The sequence below is a fragment of the Dendrobates tinctorius genome, unplaced genomic scaffold (genome assembly GCF_039654945.1).
Source record: "Dendrobates tinctorius isolate UK_male_01 unplaced genomic scaffold, ASM3965494v1 ptg000001l, whole genome shotgun sequence".
Lineage (NCBI taxonomy): Eukaryota > Metazoa > Chordata > Amphibia > Anura > Dendrobatidae > Dendrobates > Dendrobates tinctorius.
The window spans coordinates 7,065,341-7,092,840 of NW_027361669.1; positions in this window are offsets into that span (position 1 = coordinate 7,065,341).

Sequence of the window (27,500 nt, forward strand, 5' to 3'; positions counted from 1 at the left end):
CTGATTAAATATGGTTTTAATCCGCATTTTGGGGAGTATTCATGGGTGGATTCCCGTTGTCCAGGGGTAGAGGGGTCCGTTCAACGGTTAAAAAACCTCTAGGCTGAAGTCCAGCATAATATCTCTCGGGCCAGGGGAGGTACAAATATTTTGCTGACAAAATCCAATGTGTTCCATAAATCTCTTTTGAAATCCATAGGGTCTGTCAAAGAGGACTCCGAGCCTGTTGTTCCTCCAGTGCTGGTGGAGGGTCAATTGGAGTATGAGGTCGGACATATTGTGGACTCTTGGTGGGTGCGCCGCTCTTTGCAGTACCTGGTCCACTGGAAGGGATATGGACCAGAGGAGCGCTCATGGGTCCCTGCTCGCTTTGTACATGCAGATCGCCTGGTTCGGGCTTTCCATGCCAAGTACCTGGGGAAGCCTGGGGGTCCAGAGGCCCCCCGTTGAGAGGGGGGTAGTGTCATGATCCCAGTGCAGGTTTTGAGCTGCACGTCAGGGGTTAATGTGTGGAGCTCAGTGCAGGTTTTGACCTGCACACCTGGGGTTAATTATTGTGGCCTCTTTTTGGTACTGGGAGAGCTTCTTGAACCCTGGGGAAACTCCAATCCCTGCCAGTTATACTTTTGCCTTTGGCCTAGTGTGCTGACCTCTGTGTGCCTGTGCCTGTCCGTTGTTATAGCTTGTTTATATGGTTCTGAATGGTTCTGTTTCCTGTTGTGAGTTTGCCTGTTAATTCTGTACTGCGCTACCCTCTCTGTGTATGACTCATTGCCTGTGATCTGACTTCTCTCTGCTCGCCCCTCTTGTACCTTGCTGCTATCTCTGTGTATGACTCATTGGCTACGTCCTGACTATCCTCCCTGTCTATGCCCCTTGGTAACTTTGTCTCGCAGTTACCCTGCTAGGAGTTCTCTTGCAGCTCCTAGCTTTCTGGAGTTTAGGCCACGCCCCTAGCAGTCACGTGCTTCAGGGCCTGCTGTTCTGAAGTACGCATCTACTCGGCTGCTGCCCGCTCCACAGGTATCTTTGAGCACAGGTCGCTTTACTCAGGACACGCACACTGGCTCAGTGAGCAAGTTCAGTGCGGTGATCCTGACACTTACCCCAGCCCACTCATTCTGGGTCTTTGATTGTCACACTCTGGGTCCACCTCTTAATTTGGAGTTCTTTTTCCTCCAGGACCAGATGCTGTCTCCTTCTCTCCTCTCGCTCTTTAGCATACTGGCGCAGCTGTTGTGTACAAAAGTCATCTGCCTCCTGCACAGGCTCATCACTGACTGCTGGTGGTATGGGGCTTTGTTCTGCTGCTTCCCCCCCAGAGGATGTCTTCCAGTCCCAGGCCAGGTCTAACACCACCTGTCCCGACTTCGGGATCGGTGGGGGCCCACTAGGCCTCAACTGGGCCTTCCAGATTACAAGGGTGCCGGCAGACGCCAGTACTGGCATCGGTGATACTGGGCTGCTGGCGGGTACTAATGGTAAGGTTACCTGAACAGGGTCAGTCATGACCTGTAGTGAGGGTTCCTCCACAGCAGACCCCTCCTGGGCGTACCGCCGTTTCAGCTCCAGCATAGCCTGATGCTCCTTCAGACGTTCGTGCAGCCGGCCAATCTCTTCCTCTAACTGGGTCATATCCATGGCCTCCAGTAAGCCAGAACCTGGTTTCGCTGATCTGGGTGAAAATATGCGCTCCATAATGACTTCTGGCGAAGGTTGCTTCTTCCTGGTGGACTTTCCCGCCGCTGAGCTTCCTCCCTCCCCTTGGGGGCGGCGCCTCTTTTCTTTTCCTCCATACCAAGCTAGGGCTCGCACTCCCTTGGGCGTTGGCCATGACGCAGTCACATAATAATACAGGCAGGGGGACTTAACATCTTTTTGTGCTTTGCCTTGAGTGTCACCTGTAATGACACGCTCCTCTTCACCGCTCTGGCGGCCATTTTGAGAGTCTAAATCACCCTTCAATAAATCCGCTTCTTTACACATTTTAGGCATTTTCTTTGCTCAAATCTATCAAAATCTTCAGCACACAGGACCTGGTGATACCAAGCTTCGCGGATCCTGTTCGTGACGCCAAAATCGTCGTGCCCCGGGGGCCGTGGGGTACTCGGTACCAGGCCTGTCGAATTAAAAGGGGGATGGTGTCACAGTGGCCGGGACCCGGTCCGTGGCCCCAGGCGGACAAATGAAAAGGAAGTTTGTTGTTGTTGAAGTGTAAGAAATTGGGGATAAAGTTTATAGATGAAGGAATATGTGACGCCACCTGTAGTATTCTGGTCAGCGGTGACCAGCTCTGCGGTGTTGTTCCTCTGGGACCGTTGATGTGACGCAGCTGAGGTGACAATAGCTCTCCACAGGTAGAGCAGTAGTCCCAGGGCTGTTGAGTGTGGTTTCAGGGGATATGGTGACAAGCAGTGTGGAGGATGTAGCAGTGCTGAGTGTTGGATGCAGAAAGGAGAAAAGGACTCAGTAAAATGCAGTTCCAAAGGGCTTTACTCACTGTCTGGTGCGCACAGACACCCACTTCAGTGCTAAGTCCTCCAGGTTAGGGGTCCAATAAAATTCCGGGTAGATGAGTTTACCCCTCCAACACTCTCTTTCAGTATGTTCCTTCCTAGGCCATCTCACCGTGCTAGTCTCTACTCTCCTTCCTCCCTTTCTAGCACCTTCACAGTCAGTGTCCCAGGCCAGCTGCCGCGGATCCTGTCAGAATTCGTCACTCAGGTGACTTCTTAATCCTATATGGCTGCCTTTCTGGGAAGGTAACTGTGGGATTCGCTGTGGTCAATACAGCAACCACAGCTGTCGGCTTGCTAGTTAAGTTCGTCGTTCACTTCGCTAGGCTAGGGGCTGAGACCCTTCTGCGACCTAATTTCTTCCCCCACCTGATAGCAATCAACGTGGGACTCTAGAAATTCCTCTCTTTCCTCCCGGGAGCTTTCCTCCAAGCCAATCTATCCAGCAGCTCCTCCTGACAGGATCTGCTCCAAGCGCATCCTTCCACCTGCTCTCCCCTGAGGGGACTCCTCTAACCGCTTTAAAATCTCCCATTCTTTCTCTCAGCTCTGCCCACTCGCTGTTCCCATTGGCTGCTCTACATCACTCCACTTTCTAAGCTCCTCCCCTTTTCCTACTTTCCCCACTAGCTCCCAACACCCTTTCCTAGCCAGTCTGGGATGAGGCCATCCTCCTGAAGGGTACGTCGAGGTGCCCAGACTAGCTAGTGTGTGTTGAGTGCAGTGTTAAGAGTGTGGTAAGGTACCCCCAACTTACCCGGTTGTGAGATACCACACCTCTGGCTGAGACGCAGTACATCTGTGGCGACTGGACCCACAGGGGCGCCACAGAGTCACACCTCTTCATGAATCTGGAACGTCTGACGATTGGTGTCACCTCTGTGCGTCATTGACCAGAGTGAGATTGCAAAAGGGAATGTCACCGCTCATCATGAATTAGTTGAGTTGTGGTGTCACTCTTTTGGTACACTCCCATCCTGCTCCAGCTCTGCCCATTTGGGGGCAGTGAATATGGTATGAAAACACCAGTCAAAATATTTTTGCTCAACTCTGAGTTGCACAACATTTTCCACTTTTGCACAGCAATTTACTCCACAATTGTGGCAAAATTGATTTGATAATTGCTTCACCTGTGCAATACAAAGGAAATCCTGAAAACATGATCTGTTGGTGGACCTTGAGGACTGGAGTTGGGGAACCCTGCTGTAGAGTATGAGGACTTGCCTTACAGACTGGCACAAGGTTCCATTGATTGCTTAAACTGAAGATATAGTGAATAATTTTTTTGTATTTTTTTAAATAACAGAAAAAATGGTGAAGCAAGAAAACCTAATTGATTTTTGAAAATTTTACTTTGTGAAAAAGCAATAAAGTATTAATAAACTAAACATTTGGTATCACAATGACCATAATGAACAATAAACTGTAAAAATATCATGCTCTTTGTCCAACACAGTAAAACACTAGTTAAAAAGTATAACAAAAACCCAGAAACATGTAAGCTGTTCTACAGTTGCATCAACAAATTATCAAAAAGTTAAATATACAGTATCTAAATGTGGTACCAATAAATCCCTCCTACATACCTGTATAACAGGGGTGGACAATTAATTTTCCTGAAGGGTCACATTAGTGATAGTGACCATTGTGGAGGGCTAAACGAATAGGCTGGAGTTTTGTCACACCGTGCTAGTAGAGATCTCACCAAGGCCACCACAGTTCAGCCCGGCTTGGAATGCAGCCTTAGTGACCGGTGGTAACCTCAATGACGTCACCGCTAGTCACTGAGGCTGTGCTTTCAGCAGCTCATTCCCCAGTGGTTCTTAGCCTGGACGGTCGCGTCTTGGCACTGTCCAGATTGAAAACTGTTTATCCCCCAGACATGGATTACGGTGTGGAACAGAATGACAGAGAGGTGAGGGATATGGTTGTTTTTAATTTTTGTTTTATTATAGAAGGCAAGGGATTCAGTGGAATTAGGCGTTAGGTGAGTATAACTGTGTTTGCTATTTTTAAATAAAAAAGTAAAAGTGTGTTTTGTTTTATTTAAAAGACTTTACTCTAGATATGTCTTTATTTACCATATAACTGAAGGATTTGTAATGGATAGACGCTTCTCCATTAGTAATCCATGGGTTTGATGTCACTGGACAATATAAAGGTGACATCAACCCCACAAATATGATCCCCACTTGCCATCACTACAGGGCATGTGGGTAGAGCTGGGCAAAGCACCAGAATTGGCACATTTAATAGATGTGCCTTTTCTGGGCGGTTGGGGGCTGCTATTTTTATGCTTGGGGGTGGCGATATCCATGGCCCTTTACCAGCCTGAGAATACCAGCCCCCAGATGTCTGCTTTAGCAAGGCTGGTTGTCAAAAATGAGGGGACCCCATGCCAAATTTTTAAAATATTTATTTCAATAATTAAAAAATACAGCAGGGGGACCCTTCTATTTTTGATAACCAGTCTTGCTGAAGCTGACAGCTGAGGGTTGCAGCCCCCAGCTGTGAGTTTTGCCTGGCTGGTTATCAAAAATACTGGGGAACCTACTTGTTATTTTTTTAAATTATTTATTTACAGCACAGGAGCTGGCTGATGAATACTCCCATCAGTGGCAGTCCCATCAACTGACACCAGTAACCGGAGGTGAACTTTATACCTCCGATCACAGCTGTTGGAACTGCGGATCTCTGACCGGTGGTGGTGATTTCACTTCCCTTCAGAAGTGGTGTTTACCATGCTGTCATGCATATGACAGCGTGGCAAACACTGGATGTTCGGGCCCCCCATTCAAGTGAATGAGGTCCGGGTTCCGGTCTGGGTACTGTTCTGGTACCCGAACCCAAACTTTTTGTAACTGTTCGGTCAAACCAGCCAGACCCGAACATCCATTGTAGGCATTTACTACAGGCCGCCTGTGCAAGCTGAAGATATGGATGAACTCTTTATGCATCAAATGGCCAAGTTCTCCAAAAAATACAACATAGTTGTCATGGGAGATTTCAACTATCCAGACATTTGTTGGGAATCTCTCTCAAGCAAAACTAACAGGTCAAGGAAATTCTTATCCTCTCTTGCTGACAACTTTATCTTCCAAAAGGTAGGGGAGAAAACAAGGGGAACTGCTACCTTGGATCTAAATCTTATAAACAGGGAGGAAATGGTTGAGGAGGTAAAAGTGGCTGGGACCCTAGGAGGTAGCGACCATGCTATTTTAGAATTTTGGATAACTAGAGGAGGAAGACCTGTGAAGACTCAGACGTCAAGGTTAGATTTCAGAAAGGCAGATTTTAAGGGATTCAGAAAGAGAATTGGAGGGATCCAATGGCTGGATATCCTTAAAGACAAAAATGTCCAGGTAGGATGGGAAATCTTGAAAAATGAAATTCTCAAAGCACAATTGTTAACAATTCCGAAAAGAGGGAGGAATAGGAAGCATTTAAGGAAACCAGGATGGATGAACACAGAACTTAATCACATGCTAAAAAGGAAGAAAAAAATGTTTATAAAATGGAAAGAGGGAGGCATATCTAAAGAAGAATATAATGCTGTCTGCAGAACCGGAAGGGCACAAATCAGATTATCTAAAGCTGACAATGAATTGAGGCTTACAAGATTTGTCAAAAGCAATAATAAAGGATTTTGGGGATATGTCAAAAGTAAAAGAAAAGTCAAAGATGCTATAGAATTTTTACAGGATGAAAATGATGAAATGGTAAGACAGGATGTTGAGAAGGCCGAACTTTTAAATTACTATTTTGCATCTGTTTTCTCTCAGAAAGGAAATGTAACATCAACTGTTCTTCACTGTCCTATTAAGGGAATAGAAGAATCCAGGATATCTATAAACAGAAAGATAGTGAGGAAACACTTAGCTAACCTAAATGAGTTCAAGTCTCCAAGTCCAGATGAATTACACCCCAGAGTACTGAAGGAGATAGCAGAAGAAATTTTTGAACCTCTCTCCATAATCTTTGAAAATTCTTGGAGAACAGGAGAAGTCCCAGAAGACTGAAGAAGAGCAAATGTTGTTCCTATCTTTAAAAAGGGGAAGAAGGTGGACCCAGGCAACTATAGACCGGTGAGTCTGACTTCTATGCCAGGAAAGATCTTTCAACAAATTATTAAACAACATGTATGTCAGTACCTGGATAAGAATGAAGTGATTAAACAGAGTCAGCATGGGTTTGTAACTAATAAGTCATGTCAGACTAACTTAATTTCCTTCTATGATGGAATCACTGATTGGGTGCATCAAGGAAATGCTGTAGATATAGTATATCTTGACTTCAGCAAAGCATTTGACAAAGTATCTCATACAATCCTGATTGAAAAAATGACTAAGTATGGAATGGACAAGGCAACTGTTAGGTGGATTCATAACTGGCTTAGTAATCGTACCCAAAGAGTGGTCGTAAATGGCTGCACATCCAGTTGGAAGAATGTCTCAAGTGGGGTACCAAAGGGCTCTGTCCTGGGCCCTGTATTGTTCAACATCTTTATCAACGATTTAGATGAAGGATTGAGGGTAAACTGATTAAATTTGCTGATGACACAAAGCTAGGAGGGATAGCTAATACTAGAGAAGAGAGAGAGAGGATTCAAAAAGATAGAAATAAACTGGAGAAGTGGGCAGCAACTAACAGAATGGGTTTAACAGGGAAAAATGCAAAGTACTACATCTGGGCAATAAAAATGAAAAAAGCATATACAGAATGGGAGGAATAGGGCTAAGTGACAGCACATGTGAAAAAGACTTGGGTATACTAATAGATCACAGACTGAATATGAGTCAACAGTGTGATGCAGCAGCAAAAAAGGCAAATGCAATTCTAGGATGTATTAACAGAAGCATACAGTCTAGATCACGTGAAGTCATTATTTCCCTCTACTCCTCTTTGGTCAGACCTCATCTGGAATATTGTGTCCAGTTTTGGGCACCACATTTTAAAAAAGACATCAACAAACTCGAGCAAGTTCAGAAAAGAGCAACCAGAATGGTGACCGGTCTGCAAACCCCGTCTTATGAGGAAAGGTTGCAGGATTTGGGAATGTTTAGTTTGCAAAAGAGAAGACTGAGAGGAGACTTAATAGCTGTCTACAAATATCTAAAGGGCTGTCACATTGTAGAAGGATCAACTTTATTCTCATTTGCACAAGGAAAGACTAGAAGCAATGGGATGAAACTGAATGGGAGGAGACACAGATTAGATATTAGAAAAAACTTTTTGACAGTTAGAGTGATCAATGAGTGGAACAGGCTGCCACGAGAAGTGGTGAGTTCAACTTCAATGGAAGTCTTCAAACAGAGGCTGGACAGACATCTGACTGGGATGATTTAGCGAATCCTGCTTTGAGCAGGGGGTTGGACCAGATGGCCCAGGACGTCCCTTCCAACTCTACGATTCTATGATTCTATGATTCTATGATCCAAGTGTCCACTCATCTCTAGTGGTGAAAACCTTGAACCAGCAAGTGCTTTACAGATTTTTATAATTTTTAGCTGTGAAAATTAAAAAAAATATTTTTCATGCAAAAATATTTGTTTAAAACCAAATTTTTCATTTTCACAATGGTAACAGCAGAAAATCGACCATACAATTTCTTGTGCTATTCGTCCTTTGTATGCTGATACCCTGTATGTGGTGGAAAACTAATGTTTGGGCGCACCACAGGGCTTCGAAGGGAAGGAGCACCTACTGAATTCTCAGCTCAATTTCGGCTGATATGGATTGTGGATACCATGTCGCATTTGATAAATCCCTGACATGCTAAAACAGCAGGAACCCACACAAGTGACCCCAGTTTGGATATTGCATCTCTTGAGGAATTCATCTAGGGGTGTAGTAAGCATTTTTAATTTTCTGGCAATTCACAGAATTGTATAACATTAGTCTGAGTAAATGGAAAATTACCATTTTTCCACTAAAATGTTGCTTTGACCCTTAATTTTTAGTTTTCTAAAGGGACATTAGGAGAAAATAAATGGAATAGTTGGTTATGCAATTTCTCCTGCGTATGCCAAAACCCCATGCGTGATCAAACACTACGTTTGAGGCACAATGCAAATCTCAGAAGGGAAGAAGCACCATATTTCAGTTCAGAAATTGCTGGAATGATCTGAGAGTGCCATGTATTTTAGAAACTGTACCACCTAATGAATTTATGAGGGGATGCAGTGAGCATGTTGACACCACACTTGTCTCACAGAAATTTGTACCACTGGGAAAATATCTGGTTAAAAAAGTTATAATTACATTTTTACTACAAAAAAGTTCTATTAGTCCCAAATTTTCTATTTTCCACATTCCCACTACTATTAGTGGGAATGTGGAAAGAGCAGGAGACATTGCCGGACACACATCAGGGGTTCACCTGACGTTACTGAACCCCAGTAACACAGGAACAAGTGTAGATTGTGCAGACCCCACTTCTGAGCAGCAACTGGCAGTGTTGGAGGCCAGGGGAAATACTAGAGACAGAGTGGAGCCAGAGGCCTAATTGGAGCAACTTTTAAATCAGTAGTAGTGTGTATGTGGAGGCAGCAGTAGACATTGCCGTCCACACAGCAGGGGAGCAGCAGGCATTACTGAACCGCACTAACACTAGAGCATGTGTTTTTCTCTGTGCAGACGGCACTTCCGAGCAAAAACTGGCTGTGTTGAAGCCCAGGATCAATCATGGAGCAGGCTGAGGCCTAATTGAAGCAAGTTTTATATGTGATCTAGTTTGAATATGGAGGCAGCAGGAGACTTTGCCGTCTACACAGCAGGGGAACAGCAGGCATTACTGAACCCCACTAACACTGGAGCATGTGTTTTTCTCTGTGCAGATGGCACTTCCGAGCAACAACTGGCTGTGTGGAAGCCCAGGATCAATCATGGAGTAGGCTGAGGCCTAAATGCAGAAAGTTTTATATAGGTTGTAGATTACTAAGGATTGTAACCGTGCTCCACTTAGGCCTCTGGCTCCACTGTCTCTAGTATTTCCCCTGGCCTCCAACACCGCCAGTTGCTGCTCAGAAGTGGCGTCTGCACAATCCACACTTATTCCTGTGTTACTGGGGCTCAGTCACGTCAGTTAATCCCCTGATGTGTGTCCGGCAATGTCTCCTGCTCTGTCCACATTGCCACTACTAGATATTGCCGTCCACACAGCAGGGGAGAAGCTGACGTTACTGAACCTGTTATGAATGGGTCACCGAGGAGAAAAAAAGCAGAAAAAGCTAAGTTACAGAAAACCAGATAGGTTGGTAACTATGCAGATTGCAGATCCCTGATCTTACCACAACAACTAGCAGTAGCCGTGGAGCGTGCCTATGATGTTCCTTGACACCTCGTCACGGCCGGAGGACTAAATAAGCCTAAAGCAAGAAAAGGGAAAACTAACTGCCCCAGAGCAGTCGCCAAAGGAATAGATAGCCCCCACACATGTATTGACGGTGAAACAAGATGAAGGCACAAACGCAGGCAGGAAAATAGGCTGAGCAAATGACGGGGCCCAAACTAACTAGACAGGAAAGGAAAGACACTGTCTGCAACCTGCAAAAAACCCTACAAAAATCATGCCAACACTTCTGATAGCAAAATTAACCCTGAAGTCACTAGACTTCTCCCACTATATCAGCACTCTGAAATATTCTGAGACAGAGCAAAAAGAGACCAAACTAGTAAGGGACAAAAAGCCAATTGGCAAAATACTGATAAATAAGAGTGGAAATTCAGCACAGCCCCCAGCAGGGGCTGGCTGGACACACCAAAAAACTGAATAGACCAACAAAAACAAGTGTGAACATTAGCAGAAAAACTTAGCTTTAGATGACTGGAACAGAGCTGAAAACCAAGAGCTGACAAGCCAGAAGGAATCACCAGCAACTGAATAGGGCGTCGGCTGTCTTAAATCCAATCTGAGACTCCTGAGATCCAATCGTCATCCTCATTCTCAGGTGGCAGATCTCCACAAATCAGCCTCTCTACCTCCTATTACCACCAGAGGGAGTCTGGAAGGAGAACTCACAACTGGTGAACCAGAGAATGAACTCACAACAGTACCCCCCCTTGAGGAGGGGTCACCGAACCCTCATCCACGCCACCAGGCCGATCAGGATGGGCCCGGTGAAAAGCACGAACCAATCTATTGGCATGAATATCGGAGGCAGAGACCCAAGAATTATCCTCCTGACCATAAACCTTCTATTTGACCAAATACTGGAGTCTCCGTCTAACCAAACGAGAATCCAATATTTTCTCCACCTCATATTCCACATTGCCTTCAACCAACACAGGTTAAGGAGGTGCTGCCATAGGAACCACTGGCTCAACAAACCTCTTCAACAGAGATTCGTGAAATATGTTATGGATCTTGAACGTAACTGGAAGAGACAATCGAAACGAAACAGGATTAAGAATTTCCAAAATCTTATAAGGACCAATAAATCTTGGCTTAAATTTAGGAGATGCAACCTTCATAGGAATATTCTTAGACGACAACCAAACCATATCACCCGCTTTAAACCGGGGACTAGAGTTGAGCGATACCGTCCGATACTTCAAAGTATCGTATCGGATGGTATCGGCCGATCTTTAAAAAAAGTATCGGTATCGCCGATTCCGATACCGGAAGTCCCATTCAAGTCTATGGGACTTCCGGTATCGGAATAAGAAAAACCCTTTCCTGCCCTTGTACAGCCTCTCTGGGGTCTGTACGGGCCTTTCGGGGGGCTGTGCCGGCCTGCCAGGGGGTCTGTGCAGGCTCCGGTGGTCTGTGCCGGCCTGCCGGTGGTCTGTGCAGGCTCCGGGGGGATGTGCCGGCCTGCCGGGGGGCTGTGCAGGCTCCGGGGGGCTGTGCTGGCCTGCCGGGGGGCTGTGCCGGCCTGCCGGGGGGCTGTGCAGGCTCCGGGGGTCTGTGCAGGCATCGTCCGATGGGACTACAAGTCCCATCGGGCGATGCCTGCTACCATGACAGTGATTGACACATTAGCCAATGATGGGACAGTAGTAGTCCCATCATCCGGCTAATGTGTTAAATGTAAAAAAAAAAAAAAAAAAAATTACATGCTACATACATACAACATGCATACTACATACATGCTACATTCATACTACATACTACATACATGCTACATTCATACTACATACTACATACATGCTACATTCATACTACATAAATACTACATGCAACATACATACTACATATATACTACATGCATGCTACATACATACTGCATGCTACATACATACCACATATATACTACATACATACTACATGCATGCTACATGCATGCTACATGCTACATACATAACACATATATACTACATGCATGCTACATACATACTACATGCTACATACTACATATATACTACATGCATGCTACATACATACTACATGCTACATACTACATATATACTACATGCATGCTACATACATACTACATGCTACATACATACTACATATATACTACATGCATGCTACATACATACTACATGCTACATACATACTACATATATACTACATACATACTACATACATACTACATGCATGCTACATGCATGCTACATACATACCACATACATACCATATACATACTACATGCATGCTACATACATACTACATGCATGCTACATACATACTACATGCTACATACATACTACATGCTACATACATACTACATATATACTACATGCATGCTACATACATACTACATGCTACATACATACTACATATATACTACATGCATGCTACATACTACATGCTACATACATACTACATATATACTACATGCATGCTACATACATACTGCATGCTACATGCATGCTACATACATACTACATGCATACTACATGCTACATACATACCACATATATACTACATACATACAATACATTCATACAATACATACATAGACATACAGTACATATAACATAGAGTAACATACTTACCAATACTTGTCACATTGTTCCCCGAAGCCATTGTCTTTTCCGGAATAAATATTAACATAACAAACCACAAAAATACTCACCCACGATCCGAAGCAGTCCACGAGTGTGTCCCACGACGATCTTGGGTAGAGAACTGCAGCATCAGCTGTTGCTGCCGTTCTCTACGGGCTGCAGGAATCCAATGACGGAAGGTAGGTATCCTTCCGCACTGTATTCCTCTGCCACCTAAAAAAAAAAAAAGTCCCTAGTCTCACTTTATGCCATTGCTGTGTGGGAATTTCCCACGCAGCAATGGCATAAAGTGAGACTAGGGACTTTTTTTTTTTTAAGTGGCGGAGGAATACAGTGCGGAAGGATACCTACCTTCCGTCATTGGATTCCTGCAGCCCGTAGAGAACGGCAGCATCATCTGATGCTGCCGTTCTCTACCCAAGATCGTCGTGGGACACACTCGTGGACTGCTTCGGATCGTGGGTGAGTATTTTTGTGGTTTGTTATGTTAATATTTATTCCGGAAAAGACAATGGCTTCGGGGAACAATGTGACAAGTATTGGTAAGTATGTTACTCTATGTTATATGTACTGTATGTCTATGTATGTATTGTATGAATGTATTATATGTATGTAGTATATATGTGGTATGTATGTAGCATGTAGTATGTATGTAGTATGTATGTAGCATGCATGTAGCATGTAGTATGTATGTAGCATGCATGTAGTATATATGTAGTATGTATGTAGCATGCATGTAGTATGTATGTAGCATGTATGTAGTATGTATGTGGTATGTATGTAGCATGTAGTATGTATGTAGCATGCATGTAGTATATATGTAGTATGTATGTAGCATGTAGTATGTATGTAGCATGCATGTAGTATGTATGTAGTATGTATGTAGTATGTAGCATGTATGTAGTATGTATGTGGTATGTATGTAGCATGTAGTATGTATGTAGCATGCATGTAGTATATATGTAGTATGTAGTATGTATGTAGTATGTATGTGGTATGTATGTAGCATGTAGTATGTATGTAGCATGCATGTAGCATGCATGTAGTATGCATGTAGCATGCATGTAGTATGTATGTAGTATGTATGTAGCATGCAGTATGTATGTAGCATGTATGTAGCATGTATGTAGTATGTATGTAGTATATATGTAGTATGTATGTAGTATATATGTAGTATGTATGTAGTATATATGTAGTATGTATGTAGCATGTAGTATGTATGTAGCATGCATGTAGTATGTATGTAGCATGTAGTATGTATGTAGCATGCATGTAGTATGTATGTAGCATGTATGTAGTATATATGTAGTATGTATGTAGCATGTAGTATGTATGTAGCATGCATGTAGTATGTATGTAGTATTTATTTTTTTTTTTTAACATTTAACACATTAGCCGGATGATGGGACTACTACTGTCCCATCATTGGCTAATGTGTCAATCACTGTCATGGTAGCAGGCATCGCCCGATGGGACTTGTAGTCCCATCGGACGATGCTTGCACAGACCCCCGGACATCAGCACAGCCCCCCGGCAGGCCGGTACAGACCCCCACAGGGTGCACAGACCACCGGCAGGCCGGCACAGCCCCCCGGCAGGCCGGTACAGACCCCGGGCAGTCCACACAGCCCCCCGGCAGGCCGGCACAGCCCCCCGGCAGGCCGGCAGAGACCCCCGGAAGGCCCGAAATGACGGCGCATCATGATGCGCACACACCGCGCATCATGATGACGTCAGCCTGTCAATCAACTTTGAACTTCCGATTCCGATGCCGAATTCCGATATTGAAAAAATATCGGAAGTCGGTATCGGAATTCCGATACAGCAAGTATCGGCCGATACCCGATACTTGCGGTATCGGAATGCTCAACACTACCGGGGACCAATGGTCCTATGCCGGCTGGAAAAATCGCTGGGCCTTTTCCTGAGAGAGTGACAACTTATCCACCACTTGGTCCCATATCTGCTGCATTCTCTTAACCACAGTGTCCACACCTGGGCAGGACGAAGATTCCACGTGCCCTGAAGAGAATCGAGGATGAAACCAAAAATTACAGAAAAAGGGTGACATCAAAGTGGCAGGACTAGCTCTATTATTCAGTGCGAATTTGGCCAAGGGCAAAAATGAGACCCAATCATCCTGATCAGCAGATATAAAACATCTCAAATAAGACTCCAAGGTCTGTTCTCTCAGTCTGTCCATTGGTCTGGGGATGAAACGCGGAGGAGAAGGATAACTGAATTCCCAGATCGGAACAAAAGGCTTTCCAGAATCTGGAAACAAACTGGACTCCTCTGTCGGACACAATATTCTCAGGAATCCCATGCAACCGAACCACCGGTTGTAAAAACAAGGGCACCAACTCAGCGGAAGATGGCATCTTTGGGAGTGGTACAAGATGGACCATCTTCGAAAATCTATCACAAATCACCCAGATAACAGTCATTCTCTGAGAGACAGGAAGATATGAAATAAAATTCATTGAGATATGGGTCCATGGCCTCTTGGGCAATGGCAGGAGCATCAGCAACCCACTAGAACGAGAACAGGGTTTAGACCGAGAACAAGTCCCACAGGACTGTACAAAATTCCTGACGTCACGAGATAAGGCAGGCCACCAAAAGGACCGACTCATCAAATCTCTGGTACCAAAAATACCTGGATGACCAGCCAATGCGGTCCAATGAATTTCAGACATCACTCTCTTTCTCCACTGGTCAGGAACATACAATTTTCCCATAGGGCAACGCTCAGGTTTATCCTCCTGAAATACCTCCAGGGTGCGTCTCAAATTGGGCGAAATGGCAGAAAGAACTACCCTCTCACCTAGGATTGTAGTAGGCTCGGTCACATTAAGAGAATCAGCAAAGAAACTCCATTCTTACTGCCTGGAAGAAAAGAGACCACAAAATTAAAACGCATGAAAAACAAGGCCCATCTAGCCTGTCTAGGATTCAAGCGTTTGGCCGACTCCAGATAAATCAAATTCTTGTGATCGGTGAGGACCACAACTTGATGTCTAGCTCCCTCCAGCCAATGTCTCCACTCCTCAAATGGCCACTTCATGGCCAACAATTCCCAATTCCCCACGTCATAGTTGCATTCAGATGGGGAGAACTTTCGAGAAAAAAAGGCACAGGGATTCATTTTAGAAGTCACAGGGTCTTTTTGGGACAAAACAGTTCCTGCACCAATCTCAGAAGCATCTACCTCCACCTGAAATGGAAGTGAGACATCAGGTTGCTGTAAAACTGGAGCTGAAGTAAATCTCTGCTTAAGATCCTGAAATGCTGAGATAGCCTCAGGAGACCAATTCAGCACATCAGCGCCCTTCTTGATCAGATCAGTCAGTGGTTTGACAATACCAGAAAAATTACCTATACATTTTTGATAGAAATTAGCAAAACCCAAAAACTTCTGGAGGGCCTTCAAAGAAGTAGGCTGAACCCAATCATAAATGGCATGTACCTTGGCCGGGTCCATTTCAATAGTCGATGGAGATAAGATAAATCCCAAAAATGAAATCCTCTGTACACCAAAGAAGCATTTCGATCCCTTAACAAACAGGGAATTCTCCCTCAAAATTCAGAACACAGTCCGGACATGTTCCACATGAGAATCCCAATCACTAGAAAAGATCAAAATATCATCCAGATAGATGATCAAATACTTATCCACAAAGTCACGGAAAATATCATTCATAAAGAACTGGAAGACAGAAGGGGCATTAGTGAACCCAAAAGCCATCACCAGGTACTGAAAATGTCCCTCCGGAGTATTAAACGCCGTCTTCCATTCATCCCCGTGCTTGATGCGAATAAGATTATACGCCCCCCTGAGGTCAAGCTTAGTAAACCCGCAGGCACTCTTAACTCTGGAGAATAAATCAGACATCAGAGGTAACGGGTACTGATATTTAACCGTCATCTTGTTAAGGGAACGATAATCAATACATGGTCTTAGTGAACCACCTTTCTTGGCCACAAAAAAAACCCCAGCACCTAAAGGTGACGAGAATGGTCTAATATGACCCTTCTCCAATGACTCCTTAATATAGGATCGCATAGCATCATGTTCAGGTACTGATAAGTTGAAAAGCTGACCCTTGGGAAATTTACACCCAGGCATCAACTCAATTGCACAGTCATAACTCCTAAGAGGAGACAAAGACGCAGACTTGCTCTCACTAAATACATCAGAAAAATCGGCTAGATAATCAGGAATATCATGAGACTGAGGAGAGGTGGAGAAAACAGGAGCGTCCCTTAGAACACACTGACAACCCCAACTCACCACAGACCCAGATTTCCAATCCAAAACTGGATTATGAGTTTGCAGCCAAGGAAAACCCAGAACAATAGTATCATGCAGATTATGCAGCATCAAAAATGTACAATTTTCTTGGTGGTCTGGGGCAACTCGCATTGTCACCTGGGTCCAAAACTGAGGTTTATTCTTCGCCAAAGGAGTAGCATCAATACCCCTCAAAGGAATAGGCGTCCGCAGCGGCGTCATGGAAAAACCACAACGTTTAGCAAAGTCCAAATCCATCAGATTCAACGCTGCTCCTGAATCCACAAAAGCCTTCGAGGAAAACGTGGATAAGGAGCAGATCAGAGTAATTGCCAAAAGAAACTTAGGTTGTATACTGCCCACAGCAAATGTGTGTGCAAAACCTTTCTCTCGTTTTAGGCAGACAGAAATAATATGAGAGACGTCTCCACAGAAAAACACAGCTTATTACGCCTTCTAAACTCCTGATGTTGCCCCCTAGACAAAACCCCATCACATTGCATAGGTTCAGACGTTTGTTCAAAAGGCGGCAGCGCCTCCCGTGTAGTTTTACGTTCACGTAAACGCCGATCAATTTGAATGGCTAATGACATAGAATCATCCAGACCAGAGGGAACAGGAAATCCCACCATAACATCTTTTACGGTCTCTGATAAACCCTTCCGAAAGAGAGCTCCCAAGGCACCATCATTCCATGTAGTAAGGACCGCCCACTTTTGGAATTTTTGACAGTATAACTCTGCAGAATCCTGACTCTGGTTCAATGCCAATAGGGCTTTCTCAGCTTTATCAACAGCATTAGGTTCAACATACAACAACCCCAAGGCTTGAAAAAATGCATCCACATTAGTCAGAATAGGATCTTCAGGTGTCAAAGAAAACGCCCAATCCTGGGGATCGCCGCGCAGCAAGGAGATGACAATTTTAACCTGCTGCGCAGAGCTCCCCGATGAATTAGGCTTCAAGGCAAGAAATAATTTACAATTATTGTTAAAATTCAAAAATTTAGACCGATCCCCAAAAAACACATCAGGAGTAGGGATCCTTGGTTCAGCAGCATGTGAATGAGCGAGATAGGCGGAAATTCCCCGCACTTCAGCAGTGAGCTGCTCCACACGATCAGACAATTGCTTAATCTCCAATAAAAAAAATCCTCCTTTGGCCCCAGAGAAAAAGAGGAAAAAATATACACATAAAAAAAAAAAAAATTCTGACACTTTTTTTTTTTTTTTTACAACTCTTTCCTGCTTTTGAGTACCCTAGAATCTGTGGTATGGCTGGTGATTCTGTTATGAATGGGTCATCGCGGAGAAAAAAGCAAAACAAGCTAAGCCATAGAAAACCAGAGTGGTTGGTAACTATGCAGATTGCAGATCCCTGATCTTACCACACAACTAGCAGTAGCCGTGGAGCATGCCTACGATGAACCTAGACGCCTCGTCACGGCTGGAGGACTACATAAGCCTAAAGCAAGAAAAGGGAAAACTAACTGCCCCAGAGCAGACCCCAAAGGAATAGATAGCCCCACACGTATTGACGGTGAAACAAGATGAAGGCATAAACACAGTCAGGAAAATAGGCTGAGCAAATGATGGGGCCCACACTAACTAGACAGGAAAGGAAAGGGAAGACACTGTCTGCAACCTGCAAAAAACCCTACAAAAATCATGTCCAACACTTCTGATAGCAAAATTAACCCTGAAGTCACTAGACTTCTCCCACTATATCAGCACTCTGAAATATTCTGAGACAGAGCAAAAAGAGAACGAACTAGTAAGGAACAAAAAGCCAATTGGCAAAATACTGATTAATAAGAGTGGAAATTCAGCTCAGCCCCCAGCCGGGGCAGGCAGACCACACAAAAAATTGAATAGACCAACAAAATCAAGTATGAACATTAGCAGAAAAACTTAGCTTTAGATGACTGGAACAGAGTTGAAAACCAAGAGCTGACAAGCCAGAAGGAATCACCAGCAACTGAATAGGGCGTCGGCTGTCTTAAATCCAATCTGAGAATCCTGAGATCCAATCGTCATCCTCATTCTCGGGTGGCAGTTCTCCACCGATCAAACCAGCTGCACCACCTCCCATCACCACCAGAGGAAGTCCAGAAGGGGAACTTACAACTGGTGAACCAGAGAATGAACTCACAACACCTCTGGCTCCACTCTGTTTCTAGTACTTCCCCTGGTCTCCAACCCCGCCAGTTGCTGCTCAGAAGTGGCATCTGCACAATCAACACTTGTTCCTGTGTTACTGGGGTTCAGTGGAATGTGGACAGAGCAGCAGACATTGCCGGACACACATCAGGGGATCAGCTGACGTTACTGAACCCCAGTAACACAGGAATAAGTGTTGATTTTGCAGACACAACTTCTGAGCAGCAACTGGCGGGTTTGGAGGCCAGAGGAAATACTAGAGACAGAGTGGAGCCAGAGGACTAGTTGGAGCAAGTTTGAAATCAGTAGTAGTGTGAATGTGGAGGCAGCAGAAGACATTGCCGTCCACACAGCAGGGGAGCAGCTGGCGTTACTGAACCCCACTAACACAGGAGCTAGTGTTTTTCTCTGTGCCGATGGCACTTCTGAGCAACAACTGGCTGTGATGAAGCCCAGGGATTAAAGTTCAGGTGGTAGAAACATGAACACAACAGGAGACCTGGATACTGTTGCCAACCAATTATTTATTCTGGAAGAGCACTGGCAAATTCTGTCGAGATCCAGGCCTTGTTCATTTTCAGAAAAGTAAGCCGGTCAACGTTATTGGAGGATAGTCGCGTGCGACGGTCTGTTAGTACACCACCTGCGGCACTAAAGACGCGTTTCGATAATTCACTGGCAGCAGGGCAAGCCAGCACCTCCAATGCATACTGGCTTAGCTCTGGCCATGTATCCAGCTTAGAGACCCAGAACTTGAAGGGGAAAGAGCCGTCTGGGATTACACTGACAGGGCAAGACATGTAGTCTGTCACCATCTGACGGAAACGTTGCCTCCTGCTGACTGGAGCCATCTGTGATGGTGTAGACATTTGTGGCGGGCACACAAAACTTTGCCACATTTGGGCCATTCTGGTCTTGCCTTGTGCTGAGGCGCTGCCTCTGCTCCCTCTTTGTGCAGAGCTTCCTCCACTGCCTCGACACACAGAGCTGCTTTGTAAAGCACTAGCAGCACTGCTCTCGGGTGGAATGGAGAACATGATGGACTGCACCAGTGTGTCTTGGTACTCCCACATTTTATGCTCCCGGTTCAACGGTGTTATGAGGCTTTGTAATTTGTCCCGGTAGCGAGGATCTAGGAGGGTGTACACCCAATATTCAGCCGTGTTGAGAATGTGGGCGATGCGGCGGTCGTTTCTCAGGCACTGCAGCATGAAATCAACCATGTGCTGCAGACTCCCAACTGCCCAAGAAACGCTGTCCCCTGCTTGAGGCGTCATCTGTCTGCTCTGCATCACCCCACCCTTGCTGTACATACTGACTAGAGCATTGTGTACCTCCCTCCTCTGGAGAGATGTCTTCCTCCTCCATTGACTCCTCCTCATCCTCCTCACAAAGTGTCCCCTGCCCAGGCCTTTGTGAGGAACCACGTAGCGCAGACAGTCCAGAAGCAGATGGCATTTGTGACTCCTCATCCTCCACCTCTTCCAAAACCTCCTCCCTTAGTGCTTGCAGTGTTTTTTGGAGCAGGCAGATAAGGGGGACAGTCATGCTGACTAGTGCATCATCTGCACTCGCCATCCACGTGGAATCATCGAAGGCACGCAAAACGAGGAAGATGTCCTTCATAGAGGCCCACTCAGTGGTGCTGAAGTGTGATCGGCGCACAGTGTGACTTGTTTGCGCCTGATGCAGCTGGTACTCCATTACTGCTGCCTGCTGCTCTCACAACTGCTCCAACATATGTAACGTTGAATTCCACCTGGTGGGTAGGTCACATATGATGCGATGTTCCGGAAGGCGTAATCGGCGCTGCAGAGCTGCAATGCACGATCTTGCCGTGCTGGAACGCCACAAGTGAGCGCACTCTATGCGGACCTTGTGCAGCAGTGCATCAAGATCCGGATAGTCCCATGACCAAGTTGAGCACATGTGCCAGACATGGGATGTGAGTGAGGTTGCCTAGGCCCAGAACTGCCACCAGATTTCGGCCATTGTCACACACTACTAAGCCTGGCTGGAGATTCGCTGGCAGAAACCACACGTCACTCTCCTGCTTGATGGCATTCCAGAGCTCCTGCGCTGTGTGGCTTTGATTCCCCAAATAAATTAATTTCAGTACGGCCTGTTGAAGTTTGGCCACGGCTGTGCTCATATCGGTCGTAACAGGCTCCTGCTGCGCTGATTCTGAGGAACTGGAGTATGAGGAGGAGTCAATGTGTACAGACTGAATTCCTGCAATCCTTGGAGTTGGCAGAACACGTACAGCGCCACTCTCAAGATCTGTACCCGGCTCCACAACATTGACCCAATGGACAGTGAGGGAAAGGTATCGTCCCTGTCCATGGTTACTGGTCCACGCATCGGTGGTCAGGTGGACCCTGCTACTGACGGCGTTTAGTAGCGCATGATTAATTTTTCCCTCCACATGCTTTTGCAGGGCAGGGATGGCTTGCCTGCTGAAATAAAAGCGGCTGGGCACGGTGTATTGTGGGACTGCCAATGCCATGAAGTTCCGGAAGGTGTCAGTCTCCACCAGCCTGAATGAGAGCATTTCAAGGGCCAGTAATTTGGCAATGCCAGCATTCAGAGCCTGTGCTCGGGGATGGTTTGCCGAGTATGGCCGCCTTTTCTTCCATGCCTGTGCTACCGATGGCTGTAGAGTGGCCTGGATGTGTGAGGATGAACGGGAACGTGGTGCTGTGGGTGGAATGTCGCTGGGTCTCTGGTAAACAGTGCCAGAGGTTCTTCCATGGCGATCCTGTGAGGAAGCCGAACCAGCTATGTGTGAGCTGGAGGAAGAAGCTACAACACGAGCTGAAGAGGTTGTAGGTGGTGCTGTAGGTTGGCCTACATCTTCAGTGTGTCTTTGTAACTCCACCACGTGCTTGGTCCACACATGTTTCCACATATTTGTGGTATTGAGGCTGCTGACACTTTTCCCTCTTTTGACTTGAAATGTCATCTGCAACTGTGTAAAAAAAGGACCACACACTGCAAGTCTTGAGAGCGCCCGTTTTGGCTTTTGGAAGAGGAATGCTCCTTGCGGGTGCCGAAGTGGAGGCTACAGGCAACCAAGTCTGCCCCCTCCCTCTCCCTCCTGTTTTGGCCGTTCGGGGAATCTCTTCCTCAGAGCTGCTCCCTCCACCTTCCTGTTCCTCACGCCATGATGGGTCAAGGACCTCATCATCTACACTCCCCTCTTCAAACACCTGCTTCTCCTGGGTAGTCTCGCCAGCACCGTACGCACCAGAAAGTGGCACCTGAGTCTCGTCATCATCTTATGCGTACTGAGGTGTGCTGACCATAGGCACTGGCCCACCCGCCTCTTCAGATTCAGAGGGACAAAGCAGTTGCGCATCACTGCATACTCCCTCTTCTTCACATTCTTGAATGCTGCTTGGCTGGCCCCCTCTTTCAAAGCCAACAGATTCAGAGAACAGAAGTAGAGACTGTGATGGCTCCTGTCCAGGGCTCTCTGACTGCCTGGGCAATTTGGCAGGTGTTGAAGAGACAGATGGTTGCTCTTCAGTGCTCTGGCCCTGAGAGGACGTGGAAGTCATTGAAGTCGATGCGTTAGCTGCCATCCATCCGACAACGGCTTCAATTTGTTCCTCCTGCAGCAGTGGGATACGGCGAGGTCCTACAAAGCTGCGCATAAAGGACTGTTGCCTGGTAAAACTGGGGAATGCTGACTCACTGGTGCCCACAGCAGGCCCAAAATCCCCATGTCCTCTCCCTGCAGAATCCTCACATCCTCTCTCTGCTGAAACTCCATGCCCATGCCCACATGCCTTACTCCCTGCCTTCTTCATCTTGGTAGACTGATAAAGATAGGCAGAAAAGAACAAAGGGGGGCTTAGTTTGCTTATTCCTGAACAGCTGCTATCAGGTATAAGAAACACTAATTTTATAAAGTGTGTGGACTACACTTTAATATTTGCTAATGTGGCCTACACAATTGTCAAATGTAGTGTTTGGTGAACTTTATTTTGTTTTTTGTTTTTTCAAAAAAACAAAAAGGATGTGCCCAAAGATTTGAAAGCAATAGTATCAAAAACTTTTTGGAGCTATTACAATGCAGGAAGGTAACCTACAATGCAAAAGATGAGGCTCCAAAAAATAGGGTAATACTAATCTGGCTGCGGCTGAAGGGCACAAGCCAGAAAAAGGCTCCTCTATCTACTCCTATATAGTGTTTGCAACCAACCAATGTAGATGGATACGGATGGATGCACACTAATAGGAGAATGAAAGATGAGCTGCAATAAAAGAAAAATATGTATGAGGCAGTGACGCACGCTGAGCGGCCTACAACCAGACGTAGCTGCAGGACACACTACAGCGTGAGCTGCACTCACACACAGAGACCTCTCAGACAGCCGTGAACAGTGCAGATAACTGGGCATTAGCACTGAAAGGCTGCAGAGAGGCTCCGCTGTCTACTCCTATAGTGTTTGCAACCAACGTACAGTCATGGCCAAAAGTATTGACACCCCTGCAATTCTGTCAGATAATATTCAGTTTCTTCCTGAAAATGATTGCAAACACAAATTCTTTGGTATTATTATCTTCATTTAATTTGTCTTAAATGAAAAAACACAAAAGAGAATGAAGCAAAAAGCAAAACATTGATCATTTCACACAAAACTCCAAAAATGGGCCGGACAAAAGTATTGGCACCCTCAGCCTAATACTTGGATGCACAACCTTTAGCCAAAATAACTGCGACCAACCGCTTCCGGTAACCATCAATGAGTTTCTTACAATGCTCTGCTGGAATTTTAGACCATTCTTCTTTGGCAAACTACTCCAGGTCCTTGATATTTGAAGGGTGCCTTCTCCAAACTGCCATTTTTAGATCTCTCCACAGGTGTTCTATGGGATTCAGGTCTGGACTCATTGCTGGCCACCTTAGAAGTCTCCAGTGCTTTCTCTCAAACCATTTTCTAGTGCTTTTTGAAGTGTGTTTTGGGTTATTGTCCTGCCGGAAGACCCATGACCTCTGAGGGAGACCCAGCTTTCTCACACTGGGCCCTAAATTATGCTGCAAAATTTGTTGGTAGTCTTCTGACTTTATAATGCCATGCACACGGTCAAGCAGTCCAGTGCCAGAGGCAGCAAAGCAACCCCAAAACATCAGGGAACCTCCGCCATGTTTGACTGTAGGGACAGTGTACTTTTCTTTGAATGCCTCTTTTTTTCTCCTGTAAACTCTATGTTGATGCTTTTGCCCTAAAAGCTCTACTTTTGTCTCATCTGACCAAAGAACATTCTTCCAAAATGTTTTAGGCTTTTTCAGGTAAGTTTTGGCAAACTCCAGCCTGGCTTTTTTATGTCTCGGGGTAAGAAGTGGATTCTTCCTGGGTCTCCTACCATACAGTCCCTTTTCATTCAGATGCCGACGGATAGTACGGGTTGACACCGTAGTACCCTCGGTCTGCAGGGCAGCTTGAACTTGTTTGGATGTTAGTGGAGGTTCTTTATCCAACATCCGCACAATCTTGCGTTGAAATCTCTTGTCAATTTTTCTTTTCCGGCCACATCTAGGGAGGTTAGCCACAGTGCCATGGGCTTTAAACTTCTTGATGACACTGCGCACGGTAGACACAGGAACATTCAGGTCTTTGGAGATGGACTTGTAGTCTTGAGATTGCTCATGCTTCCTCACAATTTGGTTTCTCAAGTCCTCAGACAGTTCTTTGGTCTTCTTTCTTTTCTCCATGCTCAATGTGGTACACACAAGGACACAAGACAGAGGTTGAGTCAACTTTAATCCATGTCAACTGACTGCAAGTGTGATTTAGTTATTGCCAAAACCTGTTAGGTGCCACAGGTAAGTTACAGGTGCTGTTAATTACACAAATTAGAGAAGCATCACATGATTTTTCGCACAGTGCCAATACTTTTGTCCACCCTCTTTTTTTATGTTTGGTGTGGAATTATATCCAATTTGGCTTTAGGACAATTCTTGTTGTGTTTTTTCATTTAAGACAAATTAAATGAAGATAATAATACCAAAGAATTTGTGTTTGCAATCATTTTCAGGAAGAAACTGAGTATTATCTGACAGAATTGCAGGGGTGTCAATACTTTTGGCCATGACTGTATATGGATACGGATGGATGCACACTAATAAGAGAATGAAAAATGAGCAGCAATAAAAGAAAAATATGATTGAGGCAGTGACGCACGCTGAGCGGCCTACAATCAGACGTGGCTGCAGGACACACTACACAGCGTGAGCTGCACTCACACAGACCTTGCAGACAGCTGTGAACACTGCTTCAAAGCAAAAGAAAGCTACAGAGGTTTTTTATGTAGCCTGGGTAAAGCACAATATGATTTGGAAAATCGCTATGTCTAACTGTCCCTCAGAGTCTTGAACAGCAGCCTATCCCTAACTGAATTCACAGCAGAGTGAACCCGAAATGGCGGCGGCGGCGTTTATAGTGCATCATGACATCATTTCAGCAGCCAATCACAGCCATGCCATTACTTAACATGCCTACATGCCTAACAGGATGTGCCCACACTTCTGAGGATTGTCATTGGCTGAATTAAATCAAACTGGCTCATAGCATTATGGGAACTTCCGATTCCGGTATTCGATATGCTAAAAGTATCGTAACTCAGTATCGGAATTCTGATACCACGAATATCGGCCGATACCCGATATTTGCAGTATCGGAATGCTCAACACAAGTTATAATGGGAAAACAATTTCTGCTGAATGTGGACATTCCACATGTGGCTGGACAGTACTGCTTACTAGTGATGATCGAACACTATAAAATTCGAGTGCCTGGTACTCAAACAGGTCGAACGCTCGGGCGGGCTCGACTTGAGTACGCTGTATAAAGGAAGTCAATGGGAAACTTGAGCATTTTTCCAGAACACACTACCAGGAGGGCTGGAGAGTCATGAAAATAGCTGAAATGGATGGATACAGGGCTCAAATGGAATGCGAACACAGGGAAGATGCCTGGACCATCTCCGACTCCCAGGTCACTGCTGAGAACAATGTTGGCAGAGTATTACTCCACTTTGAAAGCCTGACAATAAAACATACAAAATGAAAGATAATATGGATTTTATAAGAAAAAATGTTAGGAAACATTATTTCCTGTATAATGACTTATATTTAATTCAAAATTAAAAAGAGAAAAAAAATAAGCCTCCTCCACCCCTTAATAGCTGGGTCATCTCTCACCGTATTTCCCCATTGTCTATGGCTGCAGTAGATGGCATAGCAGAGGAGGAAATAAAACTACATCCACCGGTAGTCATCGGTAATTGTAATTTTAATATTTTACTACCTTATCTGGGCATATGGTGTGTGCAAGGGCTGCCAAAAATTGGAAGGAGGGACAGCAATACACCCTGCAAGACATGTAGACATGTGGGCCTCAGAAAACATATTTTCCACATTTTTAGGGAGTGTGACTCTCAGACAGATAAAGCCTGTGCTCTCAGTGTAAGGGATGAAAAACATTTGCCCCTGGGGTTATGCATATATATGTAAGAGAATTGTAGAAGTAGGCCTCATACACATGCTTTAAAAATTATGAAGGAGGGCATCATACATACACTAGAAAACTTAAGAGCGAAGGTCACATGATTACCCTCTATAAATTATGAGCGAGGGTTGCCTGATGATCCTCTAAAATTACAAGCAAGGGCTGCCTCTTTAGTCTCTAAAGATTAAAAGTGAGGGCCACCTGATGACCTTTTGAGAATTATGAATGGGGGCCACCTGTTTACCATCTAAAAATTATGAGCGAGAGCCGCGTGATCACCCCCTAAAAATTATGAACGAGGGACGCCTGTTTACCCTCTAAAAATTATGAACGAGGGTTACCTGTTCACGAAAATAAAAAGGAACAATTGCGATAAGGTGTCCCTTGAGCATTTTGAATTAGATACATAATACTTGCTTGCAAATATTACAATATTAATAGGGAAAAGAAAATATGTAGCCCTGAAAAGGACTTTTGTTTTCAGGTTGCAGCAGCAGTATACCTATAGAAAGACTGTAAGGCAATAATGTCTCTAATCCAAAATTATCCCTCCTCCACCAGCTAACCCTACACTGAATGCAGGTAACAGTAGTTTTACCAGAGAAAGGAAAGTATGTAGCCCTGAAAAGGACTTTTGTTTTAATGGTGCAGCAGCAATATACACGTATTGCAATAGCACTTAAACACTGCCCGCCAGGGCCGTGGGGTACTCGGAGCCGGGCCTGTTGATTTCAATGGGAGATGTCACAGTGGCATTGACCCGGTCCGTGGCCCTGGGCGTCCATGTAAAAGGTGTAGAGTGATGGAGATAAAGTTGTTGAAATGATTTGTGACTCCACCTGTGGTTTCTGGTCAGTTTGACCAGCACTGCAGAGTTGCTTCTCTGGGACAGATGGTGTGGTGCAGCAATGATGTTGTAGCCCTCCACAGGTAGGGCTGTAGTCCCAGGGCAGAGTAGATGAGGTTGGCAAATGAGGAGATAGTGAGGAGAAGTAGATGGTGTAGTGTTAGGCACAGAGATGTAGCAGTGCTGAGTGGGTTGGCGCAGGAATAAGCGGAG